The sequence below is a fragment of the Periophthalmus magnuspinnatus genome, chromosome 13, assembly GCF_009829125.3.
Source record: "Periophthalmus magnuspinnatus isolate fPerMag1 chromosome 13, fPerMag1.2.pri, whole genome shotgun sequence".
Classification (NCBI taxonomy): Eukaryota; Metazoa; Chordata; class Actinopteri; order Gobiiformes; family Gobiidae; genus Periophthalmus; species Periophthalmus magnuspinnatus.
In genome coordinates this window covers 16,591,421-16,604,808 of record NC_047138.1, presented here as the reverse complement: position 1 = coordinate 16,604,808, position 13,388 = coordinate 16,591,421, and the positions used below count along the sequence as shown (strand labels likewise).

The window sequence follows — 13,388 nt, the reverse complement described above, 5'->3', positions numbered from 1 at the left end:
ATTGGTGACCAAGTTAAGTCAATATAGCAGAGTATTACATAAAATATCTAGATCCTTGAACACATCCACTGAGTATGAATTGTAATACAATTTTCCCAACATTGCTTGCAGTTTTCATTGTAAGTGGTTGGCACTTAAGTTATTTACAAATCAAAGTAGGCCAACTTACAATACATCTCAAAATATTCTATCCTATCCTTATCCTAACAGCATTGTATTTTTTGTGTTTCCTGTGACCAGTCCCCAGCTGTGTGAGTTTTTCATCTTCAAACGCAGTGATTTTGACATAGCGTGTGAAATGTGTTCTTGAAGTGTCCGTGATGTAGCGACAGCCTGCCTCCCTGCATTATTGACTACAGGCCTGCTCCTCGGCACCAGATGGCTGACACAGATCTGTGTGGAGGAGCTCACATCTCGCTGTCGACGTGGTGTGGAGGGGGTCTGTCTGCTCTGGTTCTCACTGGCTTCTGTTTTCCTGCTCTGTGGCACTGGAGCACCATGCAGGCTGTTAGCTAAATGAGGCGTCCTGCAGCGGCTAGCAGTGACAGGGCTATTACATGAGGCTTTTTGTTGTGCTGCTTTAACCTCAGCTGTCCCTGGGGCTGGCTCAGGGCTCTGTGGTGTGGGTTACAGTCACATAATGCTGTCTTCATATCAGATACTGCACAGAGGCAGACAGTACAGGTAGCACAGAAGAATTAGCTATCTATTCTCTGTTAGCTGTCTCTTCTGAGCAACAAAGTGAAAGGCTGTCACTCATATGCAATCAGCCACTAGAAAAGGTCATCTAGAGGAGCTACTCTGAGCTCCAGCTAGGTGACCAAGTACATCACCTGAACCTTGAATCAAAGCGATATAGTGTGCAATTGAAAATATGGAGTTTTGTGCACCAGCAAGCTTGCAACAATACACATTTGAGGAATACAAATACAGTCTATGCCTTGCCAGTTAATCTGTATCTGTAATATTAGTGCTTTGTTTACTGTAAATAATATATAATTGTTATGTCGCTGAGCATGACACTTCACACACAAAAACTAAAACCTGTCAAATCACTGCACATGCAACTGGCATTCTACAGGCAAGCACCTTGAAAATGCCCAATGTTGTCTTGTCTCAGGCGTTAAAAAGGAGTAGTTGGATGGAAGACTGCTGGGTATAGCTGATACTGTAGGGCAAGGGCGTCAAACTCATTTTCAGCGAGGGCCACATCAGCAAAATGGCCGCCATCAAGGGCCAGATGTAACTGTGCGGCAGTGTAAATGTCACTAAATGTAACCGAATGTCGATGTAGACTTTACCGACCCCGCCTCATAACACAAAAAATATAAAGATTTTTCTCCTCAAAGCACAAACTTGTATTTACCTTCACCTTTCTTCCTTCCAACAATTTTCTTCTTCAAAAATATTTTGTGATGATTATTTGCAAATATTTCTCAGTTCCACTCGCTGGGAAAATCTCATTAGTTTATTGTCAATGCACACATTAAAGCAGTATAGACTTATTTTAAAATGACAGTCCTGCCTTTTAATTTATCTTCTTGCGGGCCACATAAAATGACGTGGCGGGCCGCATTTGGCCCCCGGGCCTTGAGTTTGACACGTGCTGTAGGAGGACAGAAGTGGCTCTAGTCTACTGCGTACTGTGTGTCTTTGGGCAAGACACTTAACCCACCTTCCCTATGTATGTTGTGTGAGTGAGTGATTTGTGGTCAGGGGACAGATGCCACATTGGCAACCTTGCTTCTGCCAGTCTACCCCAGGGCAGCTGTGGCTGGAGTAGAAGTGTTTTTTGAGTATCTGTAAAACGGCTTTAGAAGACTAATGCATTATTACTCTGTAGCTGTGTTGTCTCCACTGAATTTACAAGCAAAAATACTACAACAAATCCACCTCTTTCCTAGTTAATACAACAGGTTAGTTTATACTTTTACTTCCTGGTTGGACATTGCAGCAGATATGATATACATAGAGGTAAATCACTTCCATAATTTCCACAATAATTATGATCTGAAAAATACAGATAAAGGACAATATCTTTATTTTGTTGAATCAATGTTTACTGGATTTTGGATGTCATTTCCCATGTTGATGGTATTTCAGACCTCAGCAATACTGATGCACTGTATTTTTGCTATCAACTTTTTCACAAACCGCCACTTAACTGATCCCACCAAATCAAGTCATAATTAGAAAAACATGAAAACCTGTCATATGCACTTTCATTTTCTACCTTACGTTTAGTGTATTCTTTCCTTAAGCATCTCTATGACTGAACCGCAGCAGAGGACAGGAAGTGAGCCACGACTATAACAAGCCACTGGAGACCTGTGCAGCCCGTCCCTCTGAGATCCATTACAGTGTCTTTCCACTTATTTATCCATGCGCCCAGAACAGTGCAGCGGCCACGGGCTAATTAGCAGAGGAAAGACACGAGTTAGCTGGAGAGTTAGCTCATGTACTCCATTGGGTTGTTTGGTGCGGTGAAGCGTGGTAACACAGGATAACGCAGAATCTGACACAGCTCGACAGGGCAAGGCAAGGCAAGTTTATTTGTATAGCACAATTCGTACACAAGGTAATTCAAAGTGCTTTACAGAATAAGAAAGACATTAAAATCACACAAATCAAAACATAAATAATCACAAATAATCATCATAAAATTAACATTAAAAAAGAGTGCAGAATAAAAACCTTTCAGTTGTATGCACAGCTAAACAGAACCGTTTTGAGCCTGGATTTAAACATTGTCAAAGTAGAGGCCTGTCTCACATCTTCAGGAAGACTGTTCCAAGTTTTAGCTGCATAAAACTTAAACGCTGATTCCCCATGTTTAGTCCTGACTCTGGGCACCAGCAGGAGGCCGATCCCCGAAGTCCTCAAATTGCGAGATGGTTCATATGGCACTAACATGTCGGAGATATACTTTGGACCTAGGCCATGGAGAGACTTATACACAAGCAGAGCTGCTTTAAAGTCTATTCTTTGAGCTACAGGAAGCCAGTGCAGAGACCTGAGCACAGGACTTATGTGCTCGTACTTCCTGGTTCTAGTCAGGACCCGGGCGGCAGCGTTCTGGATGTACTGCAGCTGTGTTAAGGCTCGTTTGGAGAGGCCAGTGAGCAGGCCGTTACAGTAGTCTAACCTACTGGAGACAAATGCATGGATGTCTTTCTAAGTCTGGCTTTGACAGTATACCTTTGATTTTTGCCATGTTTTTTAGGTGGTAAAAAGCTGCAGATGTTATTGATTTGATGTGGCTGTTAAAGTTCAAGTCTGAGTCCATTATTACCCCTAGATTTCTAGCCTGATTTGAAGGTTTTAGAGAGAGAGACTGGAGGTGACTGCTGACACTTTCTCTATGTTTCTGTGGGCCAAAGATGATGACTTCAGTCTTGTCTGAGTTTAGCAGAAGAAAGTTGTTTTGCATCCACACACTGATCTGTTGGATGCAGTGGCAGAGTGAGTCCACTGGTCCATAGTCACCTGCTGCTAGTGAGACATAGATCTGAGTGTCATCTGCATAGTTGTGGTAAGACACATTATTGCTGCGTATTAACTGGCCTAACGGCAGCATGTAGAGATTGAACAGCAGGGGTCCCAGGATTGACCCCTGGGGCACCCCACAGGTCAGGGACATTTTATCTGATATACATTTTCCAATTTCAACAAAGTACTCCCTGTTTTCTAAATAGGACCGGAGATGCCCACCCAGTCCCCTAGTCTCTGTAAGAGGATCCCATGATCCACAGTGTCAAAAGCAGCACTCAGATCTAACAGGATCAAGACTGAGACTTTGCCTGCATCAGTGTTCAGGCGGATGTCATTTGTCACCTTGATAAGAGCAGTCTCAGTGCTGTGGTGGGGTCTAAAACCTGATTGGAAGACATCAAAGGAGTTGTTCATTTCGAGGAAGTTAATAAGCTTTTGGTAAACAACTTTTTAAAGGACTTTGCCTAAAAACGGCAGATTTGAGATCGGTCGATAATTGTTCAATATTGTGGCATCAAGACTGCTCTTCTTTAGGAGAGGCTTGATAACCGCAGTTTTCAAAGCGCTTGGGAATGTTCCAGATTGAAGTGACATATTAACTATGTGAGTGAGTGGTGACAGCAAACTGTTGAGCACAGACTTGAAAAATTTAGTGGGTAACACATCGAGGCAGCATGTAGATGAACTCAGACTGGTGACAATCTCTTGGACAGTTTTATCAGTTACAGGTGCAAAGTGAGTCAGCTCTAAGTGTCTAGGTGGGTGCAGGGTTGTTATTTGCGTTGTGGAATTTATGGCATTTTTAATGCCCCGAACCTTGTCATTAAAGAACACTGCAAGCTCATTGCACTTAGATGTGGAAATTAGTTCTAACGGCAGTGGAGCTGGGGGGTTTGTTAATCTATTTACCGTTGCAAACAGGACATGAGAGTTGTTACTACAACTTCCAATAATGTCAGAAAAATACCTTTGCCTTGTTCTACATAAACTGTGGTTGTACATGTGCATCTTTTCTCTGTAAATTTCATAATGAACCTGGAGCTTTGACTTGCGCCATTCCCGCTCGGCCCTCCGGCACTCCCTTTTCTGTGCCCTGACCGAGTCATCATTCCTCCATGGCGCTTTCTGCTTATCTTTAACCATTTTAACCTTCATCGGGGCAATGGTGTCCAGAACATTCAAAACACTCGAAGTTACAGAGTTCAAGAAATCATCAACATCAGAACATGAGGCATTTTCAAAGTATTTCATTTCGATCAACAGTGCACCTGTTTTATCATTTATGTGTCTCCTTCGAACAACTGCAGGACCAGCCGCTGGTTTGGGAAAAACAGACAGGTCAAAGAAGACACAGAAATGATCAGACAGAGCAACATCCACCACATTGACATTTGAAATATTTACTCCTTTTGTGATGAGCAGGTCCAGAGTGTGTCCTCTGTTGTGGGTGGGCTCGCTGACATGCTGAGTCAGACCAAAGGTTTCAAGGACAGAACTGAGCTCTTTAGCATGTCAAACACATTATCCACATGTACATTAAAATCACCTGTAATGACTAAACCATCAAAGTCTGTGCATATGACTGAAAGCATCTCAGTAAAATCATCAATAAAACTCAGACAGTGCTAGGGAGGTTTGTATATGACTAAGTAGAGTATGGAGGGGGATTGTTTTAGCTCCATTTTGAATGAAACATACTCAAAAGATGAAAACACTCCAAATGACAATCTGTGAGTAACTAAATTATCTCTAAAAAAGGCACACACACCTCCACCCTTTTTGTTTACTAGTGTTTCAGATTCAAATTTGAAGTTGAGTGGAGTTGATTCCACTAGAATTGCATTACCTGTGTTTTTGTCGAGCCATGTTTCAGTTAAAAACATAAAGTCAAGACTAAAAGAAGAAATAAATTCATTCATTCAATCATTAATTAAAAAGGACTTGTTACATAAAAATCTGACATTGAGCACAGCAAGTTTCAGATTAGTTTCAGTAGGACTGGATGTTATCATCTTACAGGGAATGTGAACTAAATGTCTCTGATTGGACAGTCTAACTGTCCTTCTGTTAATCAGTCTACGAGGTGTAACTGTAGATATAGCTCCATCACAGGGCCTCAGCATGATATTATCTTTGTCATGACTGTATGTCCTGAGCCAGCAGAGGCCCTGTGTGTCCTAACTCTTGTTGATAACAGCTCTGGGGGAAGGCAGGGAAGGGCGAGGAGGGGGGAGTTTGGGTGAGGGACCAGGTGAATGAGCAGGGGTGAGTTTGGGTGAGGGACCAGGTGAGGGCCGAGGAGGCGGAGCAGGGGAGAGTTTGGGTGAAAGACGAGGGGGGATAAGTGGGTACGGGGAAGAGTTCAGCATAGTTGATGCCAGAACTCTCGATCGCTCTATATTAGGTGTGAGGGGAGCCATCTTAATTCCTGATCTGATGAGACTTTCTAGATGGTCGGGAAGGGCCATAGGTGAAGGTGGGGAGGAAAAGGAGAGTGAGGAGTAGAGGGAGTAGATGTAGCAAAGGGGACCCAGGGCTGGTCTGTGGGCAGGGGAGGTGATGTGGGTGCTGTTGCGACTGAAACCTCTGCTGGGGCTGTCACAGACAGGTTCAAGGCCTGTGATGTGGGCCCTGAGGGAAGTGACGCTGGAGATGCATCCTTCACTTTTGAAGGTGGTGGTGATGCTGATTTGTTCTCTTGGGGAGGTGGTGGTGCTGCTGAATCCTTCGCTGGGGGAGATGGTTGTGCTGCTGGTGGTGACTCCTTCGCTGGGGGAGGTGGTGGTTGTAGTTGTGGTGCTGCTGGTGGTGCTGACACATTGGCTCGGTCTCTGGTTGGTGCAGCAGGAATGCTTCTCTCATTCCTCTTTTCTCTCACTGGCCCAGGACCCTATCCAGGCCGGTTTCTCAGAGCGTGGAGGAGGTTATCTGTCAACACTCTTACTCCACCTCTGCTCAGGTGCGGGCCATTTCCCTTGAACAGGTCCTCTCGTTTCCAGAAAAGATCAAAGTTCTCAATGTAGTGCAGTCCTCTGGTTGCACATTCGTTGAACAGCCATGAACAGCTGAAGCAGCCGGGTAAATTTGTTCATCTTCCTTCTGTCTATGGTAGGAAGAGGTCCACTGATGAAAGTCTTAACCTTCACTTTATCAAGCTCCTCAAATAATTCAATGAAATGCTTTTTCAAGATTTCAGTCTCATTCATTCTGGTGTCAACTGCACCCACGTGCACAATCAGCTGTTTAGCTCCTTGGTGTGTTGACAAAACTTTTGGGAGGAGTTTTGTAATCTCAGAGACAGTGTGACTGGGGTACGAGCAAGTTTGGATTCTTCTGTGAGTCACATCTCTGATAGCACCGTCTCCTAGCAGCAGCGTATCTCTGACCTTGACGTTTGGCACAGACCGCCTGTCTGCCGCCGCTCTTTTGCCAACTTCATTGCTGTTGTTTTGCGACAAAAATCAATTTTCTGTTTGTATATTAACATCAACATCAGTCTGTGACAGTGGTAAAAATCTGTTTGTAAGTTGTATTTTGGGTGATGTAACTATATTAGCATTGCCTCTTATCACTTGTCGCGTTGGCTTGAAATTCTTGTCTTTACAAAGTTTTGGAAAAGACACCGTATCACTCAAGTTTAAGTTGAAAGTAGCAGTTTTTTCACTCTCTTCTCTGAAAATAACTGTAGGCTGCTTACCACTGGAGGTCACAGGGAGCATTCGGTGAAGTCCTTTTTCAGATTCCAAAACAAATATCCGTGCTTGTAGCTCAATAATTTGTTGTTGATAGTTCCGACAGCGTTCGCAGAAAGAATTCCTTTTGTTTCTTCCCACGGACATGTTGGTGGCTCGTCAAAAATTTTGTTAAAAAAAGTGAAAATGGTTTAAAAATCTTGGTTTACTTAAGAGAAAATCATAACTAAACAAATCTCCCAGCAATGGAAGAGGTAAAATTATTAAAAAAGCAAAGTAAGGAGGAAGCAGCAGGAGCAAGCAAGGTTTGCATCTGCACTCTTCAGAAGGGCTGTGGCAGACAAATGAGTGAGGCATGATGAATGGTTTATTTAAAGGTGCTGTATATAATTTTGACTGTCTTAAAAACATGAAAAATAGAACTAGTTCATTTTAAAAGTTTTGCAGTGGTTCCAAGTTGTTCCTCACTTGCATTGTAAGCATCCTAATTGGCTCTGTGCACAACACTGCCTGGCAACCTCACTGTTAGCGTCTCTACTTCCTGTCCAATTGTATCTCTGTGAGGTTTTTGCCAGTTCACACTAAAATAGCACAATTAAATTGAATACTTCTCCGGAAGACAGTTCTGTGTTTAGAAAGAGAGATGTTTGCGTCTCAGTGCTAACGTTAATGCTAATTTTGAGGCATCATAAATATTCAAACAACCCCACAAACAGAAGTATTCTACATATAAAAATTATTGTGTACTCTTTATATTTTTTATTATAATAGGTTGTTTATTTTATGTTTACCAATTTTAATAAAAGAGACTGTTAGGTTTGAGACACAGTGGCACAGATTATTCTTCACCACAATGATTTTATAAGTGCATTTCACAACTCTCAGAGACCAGTTGGGAGTTTTGCTGTGACGATAAAGCTAACAACAACTAGATGTGCACTTTCTGATAATTAGACAATAAAATGCTTTCTAAATAGATCAGACAAGACATATTGCACTTATTTTGACCTCAAGAGCTGCTTATACAGTACATCTGTACTGGGGCAAGACCGATTTTGCCTTTAATGACATTGGTGGTTAGATCCTGGCAAGTAGAGACAACTCTAACCATATTACAATGGTGTTTCAGTCCCTCGTCATTAGTATATTCAGACTTGTGTTTTGATGACATATTTTAGTTTTTCCTATTGCATTTGAGACTTGAGTCCCTGGTTTCATCTACCCCACTCAGTGCTCTGTACCTTTCAATAATTCCAAAATATCTGATTGGCAGCTTGTTACAGTGAAATGCCACAATGAAGAGAAGACACCTTTGCATGGTCAGGAGTACCTAGCTGGTGGATTAGTTGAACATGTAAAATCAACTTGAAAGCCCTGGACCAGGAATCAAACCTGGTATTCTGTTGTGAGTCATGAAGTTTTATGAGAACTTAAAACAATTTTTTTCATTAAGACATGAATATACATTTTTTCAGTATGCAATCACTTTAATAGTTGACTTTGTTTCTAGACCAAATGAAGCACTCACTTCCCAAAAGCTCTATAGTCTATGGGTTAACATCAGGTTATAGATAAAGAAGTTGGCACTAACACTTATAGAGCCCTCATTAATTAGATGCTTAAGCGTAATGCACATAATGTAACGAGAACCGGTGTTAGCAGCAGAATCTACAGCCCCTGACACAACCTTGTTAGCATAAAGGCTATTCTTTATTACAGCGTTAGTGCAACTCAGCAAGTCATTAAGCAGCTAATAACCAGAACACAGAGCTATGCATACTCCACTTTAAAGGACATCATTTTTGGGAGACTGTGATTGGCTGAAATACTAGAAGCTAAGTCTGTCTAGATTTCAGTTTTAAGGTAGTATATCATGAGAAATAGCTCTGTATTTTACATGTTGTCTATTTTGAGTTGTATATATTTATCAAAAGTGACTTCATAATAGAATTGGGTCACAGACTTCCCGTTCAGAACTGCAGAGCTGATTCTCTGTATGCTAGCTAGCACGGCATGTCACTGTAGAAAGCAATGGGCTTTGGATGGGTTTCTTATATTTGAAAAATGGCGGCACAATATCCATCCATTTTCTTTGGCTTATCCAGGGCCGGGTCACAGGAGCAGCAGTCTAAGCAGGGACTCCCAGACTTCCCTCACCCCAAACACGTCCTCCAGCTCCTCCAGTGAGACCCCAAGGCGTTCCAAGGCCATCCGAGAGACATAGTCCCTCCAGTGTGTCTGGGGTCTTCCCTTGGGGCGTCCTTCCTGACACACCTCCCTAGGGAGGAGTCCAGGTGGCATCCAGAATAGATGCCCAAGCCACCTCAGCTGGCTCCTCTCAACGTATAAGAGCAGTGGCTCTACTCTGAGCTCCTCCTGTGTGACAGAGCTCAGCCACCCTGTGGAAGAAACCCATTTTGGCCGCTTGTATCTGTGATCTCGTCCTTTTGGTCATTACCCAGAGCTCATGACCATAGGTGAGGGTAGGAACGTAGATTGACCGGTAAATTGAGAGCTTTGCTTTTTGGCTCAGCTCCTTCTTTACCACAACAGGCCGATACAGCAACCGTATCACTGCCAATCTCACACTCCATCCTTCCCTCACTCATGAAAACCCCCGAGATACTTGAACTCCTCCACTTGAGGCAGAGACTCTCCAACCACCTGAAGAGGGCAAGCCACCTTTTTCTGGTCGAGAACCATGGCCTCAGATTTGGAGGAGCTGATTCTCACCTAGCCGCTTCACACTCGGCTGCAAACCGCACCAGTGCTTGCTGCAGATCCTGACTCGAAGCAGCCAACAGGACAACATCATCTGCAAACAGCAGAGATAAGATCCTGTGGTTCCCAAACCGGACCCCCTCCGGACCCTAGCTGCACCTAGAAATTCTGTCCATAAATACAACGAACAGAACCGGCGACAAAGGGCATCCCTGGCGGAGTCCAACTCGGAACCATCCTTCCCTCACTCGTGAACAAGCCCCCAAGATACTTGAAGTCCTCCACTTGAAACAAGGACTCTCCACCCACCCGAAGAGGGTTAGCCACCTTTTTCCGGTCGAGAACCATGGCCTCAGAAGAAGAAAATGAATGGATGAATCAATCAAAATACAACTGTGAGTAAGATAAAGATGAGGGAAAACCATTATGACGCCATAAAAGCTCATGATGTCCCCTTTAAAATCATTTTACACAGAGGTCCTTCCTGGCACTAGGTTTGTCATATTTTGTCACATATCAACAGTATTTCCATACCTCCTTCCGGATTTGTCCTTGTTAATCCCATTTCCATCTTCACTGAAATGTCTGGACATGAGCATATGAGACACGCCACCTCAGACTCTGAGTGTTGTACCCGCCCACTCTTCATCTGCTGCCATCTGCCCTGTATAGTACATATATAGTATAGTACATATAACTGTGTGTGTGTATATATTTGTGTACACGAGTATAAGTGTACAGGCACTCATCACATCTCCTCACTCTCAAGGGCAAGGTGGAGTTTGTGATGGTCCAATGGGAAATCACAGATATATTAAGGGGAGGTCAGTGCAGTACTCCAGGTTAGCATTTGAAAATGTATTATAGTTTGACTAAAGGTGAATGGTAGAATGGCAGAAGGGAGGTTAGAGCGTCAGGCAGAAAACTTAAAGGTCCCCTTTAAGTTTTATATTTAAGTTTAAGTTGTATATGTATGCCCCTAAGTTTTATATGTATGCCCCTTGCCTCTGTTGTGGAAAAATACTATATCTTGATGAATAATAATCAATTAGCAAAACCTGGTGAGTTATGAAATACAAAAAGGTTTATTCTTTGTTACAACAGATATGAACAGGACATGGCCCAGGCCTGCCCTGGCCACAGACTGGCCACCTTCCGACATCTTCCGTCTCTTCCCCGAACATCTGCTCTAAGTATTTATACCAGAATTACAAAGCTACATACATATCAAAGCAGAGTGACTTTTGTTTAACATCCATCAGTTAATCAGCGTTTACACTCAGGCAGGTAAAACAACAAGTTTCATATGTGATGGGTACAGATCATTCACACATGGTCGGGATCTGACAAACTGACACAGATCAAATGTATTAACACAACGACATATGATAAGAACATACGTGCATACAACTCATCCCTCAAATGCCCTTTTCTATCTTGTCTTGTCTGTTTTTTACATAAGCAGAAACAGTACCTGTGCCCAGTGTATATAATGCATACAATGTATACAAGGATACAAGGATACAATGACACTACGCACTGGTCATAGGGTTTGAATAGCTGTCCTTCACATTATTACGCAAGCATTATTACGCTAAGCACTCAGGAGGGCAGAATGATGTGGGAAAAATTATCTAATTTTTCTGGCAAATATTGCAATTGTGGCTGAAATGTGAAGTGATAAACTGATACAGAAATCAGTCAATGTCAATGTCAATACAGGGTTTTTGTGTTTGTGAAGGAAATGACGGTGCTTCAAACATGGCAGCTTTTGTGAATTGCCAGTTAAGTCCAATCAAATTGCGATTTCGATTTGAGAGATGAATTTTGCAGCCCTACCACCCAGCTACTATTACGTCATCTCAGTCATTAAGCACCATAACGCTCCACTTGAGGCAGTTATCCTGGACAAACCCAGAGTCCCTCTAAGATTTAAGGATATGTCATAAGTGTCACTCACTTAGATAGAGCTGTCTGGTGAATGGGAAATATCGTATATATAAAACTTATAGCGATAATGGCTACTCATAGTCCCTAAGCCATGGACATTGCTCTGCTCCGGTGCACCAGGTCATTGCATTGTTCAGCCATTTCATGTGTCATAAAGTGCAGGCTGAAGTCATGGAGGAGTACTTTTCCGGTGAGTCGAGGAGCACTCAGAGCTTAGAGCTGGAGGTATTAAGCAGTGACGGATGGGACAGGCCTCTGCTCTGCTGCTGATGCTGACTAGGCTCCACTCTATCAGCACAAACACTAGTCTAATACTGTGAACTAGTGTGGGGCGATGTGCTGGTTGCAATGAACCCAAGAGAGAGCAATCTTGGGGAATTTACTTTGAGTGTTAAGTAGCCAACCTCTGTACCAGAATAAGGGCAATGTAAGGTCAAAGGTGAGGTATACTTTATAACTTCATCAGCATTTGATAGCTCCCTCAAAAATTCTCTTATTATTCAAAACTAAATATATCACTTCTTTCACCTAAAATAAATTAGTTTGATTCTTCAATTGCTGATTTTTTCCCCCATTTTTTACTCCATGTTGTTTTTTACTGGAATGGAGCATGCATGTCTCTGATTGGCTAATCCACCTGTCAATAATGCCCTCATGACTTGGTGAAGCAGGATGCGGCTCCAGACCATAGAATGTATATATAAATGGATCCAAACTGTATGGGTGACATCACACTCACTTAGTCCACTTCTTTATACAGTCTAAATTTCAGAACCGTTCATGGAAGTTGTGTTGAAGTGTGTCGTTCTGGCTGGACAGGAAACATTTGAACCATACTTCAAGCTTCAACAGCCTATCAGGAGCAGTGGAGCAGTGCAGCACCTGTGAACTCATCTCCCGATTTTGAGCTAGGCTTGGCCCGGACTACCTTAGCCACCCACCCAGACAGAGGGAGAACATGCAAACTCTGCATTGGGAACCTAGGACCTTCTTGCTTTGAGGCCACTATGCCACCAGTACTGTTACTTCAAAATATAATGACTCTAATTGAAGTTCAAAGTAGTGGTTCAGTTGTTACTTAAGAGTAAAAAGCATTTTGGAAAATTACTTCTCCAGTAAGATTGAATTAAATGACTTTTGTTGTGAAAAACAAGATTCCCTGATCTGTCTGAGTGATATGAGGTTATATGAGAGTGTAGGTCACCTTGTCTCATGTCACTCTCATTCTGTCAGAGTGGCACCCAAAGGTCGCTTTTCAGAACATGGCTATTGTTCCAAAAATTGTTTAAATGTTTGTGGTTTTGTTTTTGAATCTTTCAGCATATTCGTTCCCTTGTACAAACCACCAAATGCACTGCCAATACCCCTCACTCATCCATCTTAGGTGCTGAGAGGGCACTTTGGGCGGGCCACGCTCCACTTCTAATACAATTGCTATTGATCACGTGCAGACAGGGGAGGCTAATTGAATGCACTTGTACATTGACGGGACAGGCCTGGTGGGGTGGATCCACTGGGGGCATCATCACAATA

The 13,388-nt window shown here is 42.8% G+C and overlaps 2 protein-coding genes across 3 annotated transcripts in view; both read left to right on the top strand.

The window, feature by feature from the left end:
- Window positions 1–9,372, top strand: part of sgcg (sarcoglycan, gamma) — a 180,934-nt gene extending 171,562 nt beyond the window's left edge. The window contains exon 9 of the mRNA XM_055226069.1: window positions 9,360–9,372. The gene's annotated coding sequence lies outside the window, so the exon portion shown is untranslated. The remainder of the gene's footprint in view (window positions 1–9,359) is intronic.
- Window positions 1–13,388, top strand: part of pcp4b (Purkinje cell protein 4b) — an 86,302-nt gene that overhangs the window by 23,888 nt on the left and 49,026 nt on the right. The window lies entirely within an intron of this gene.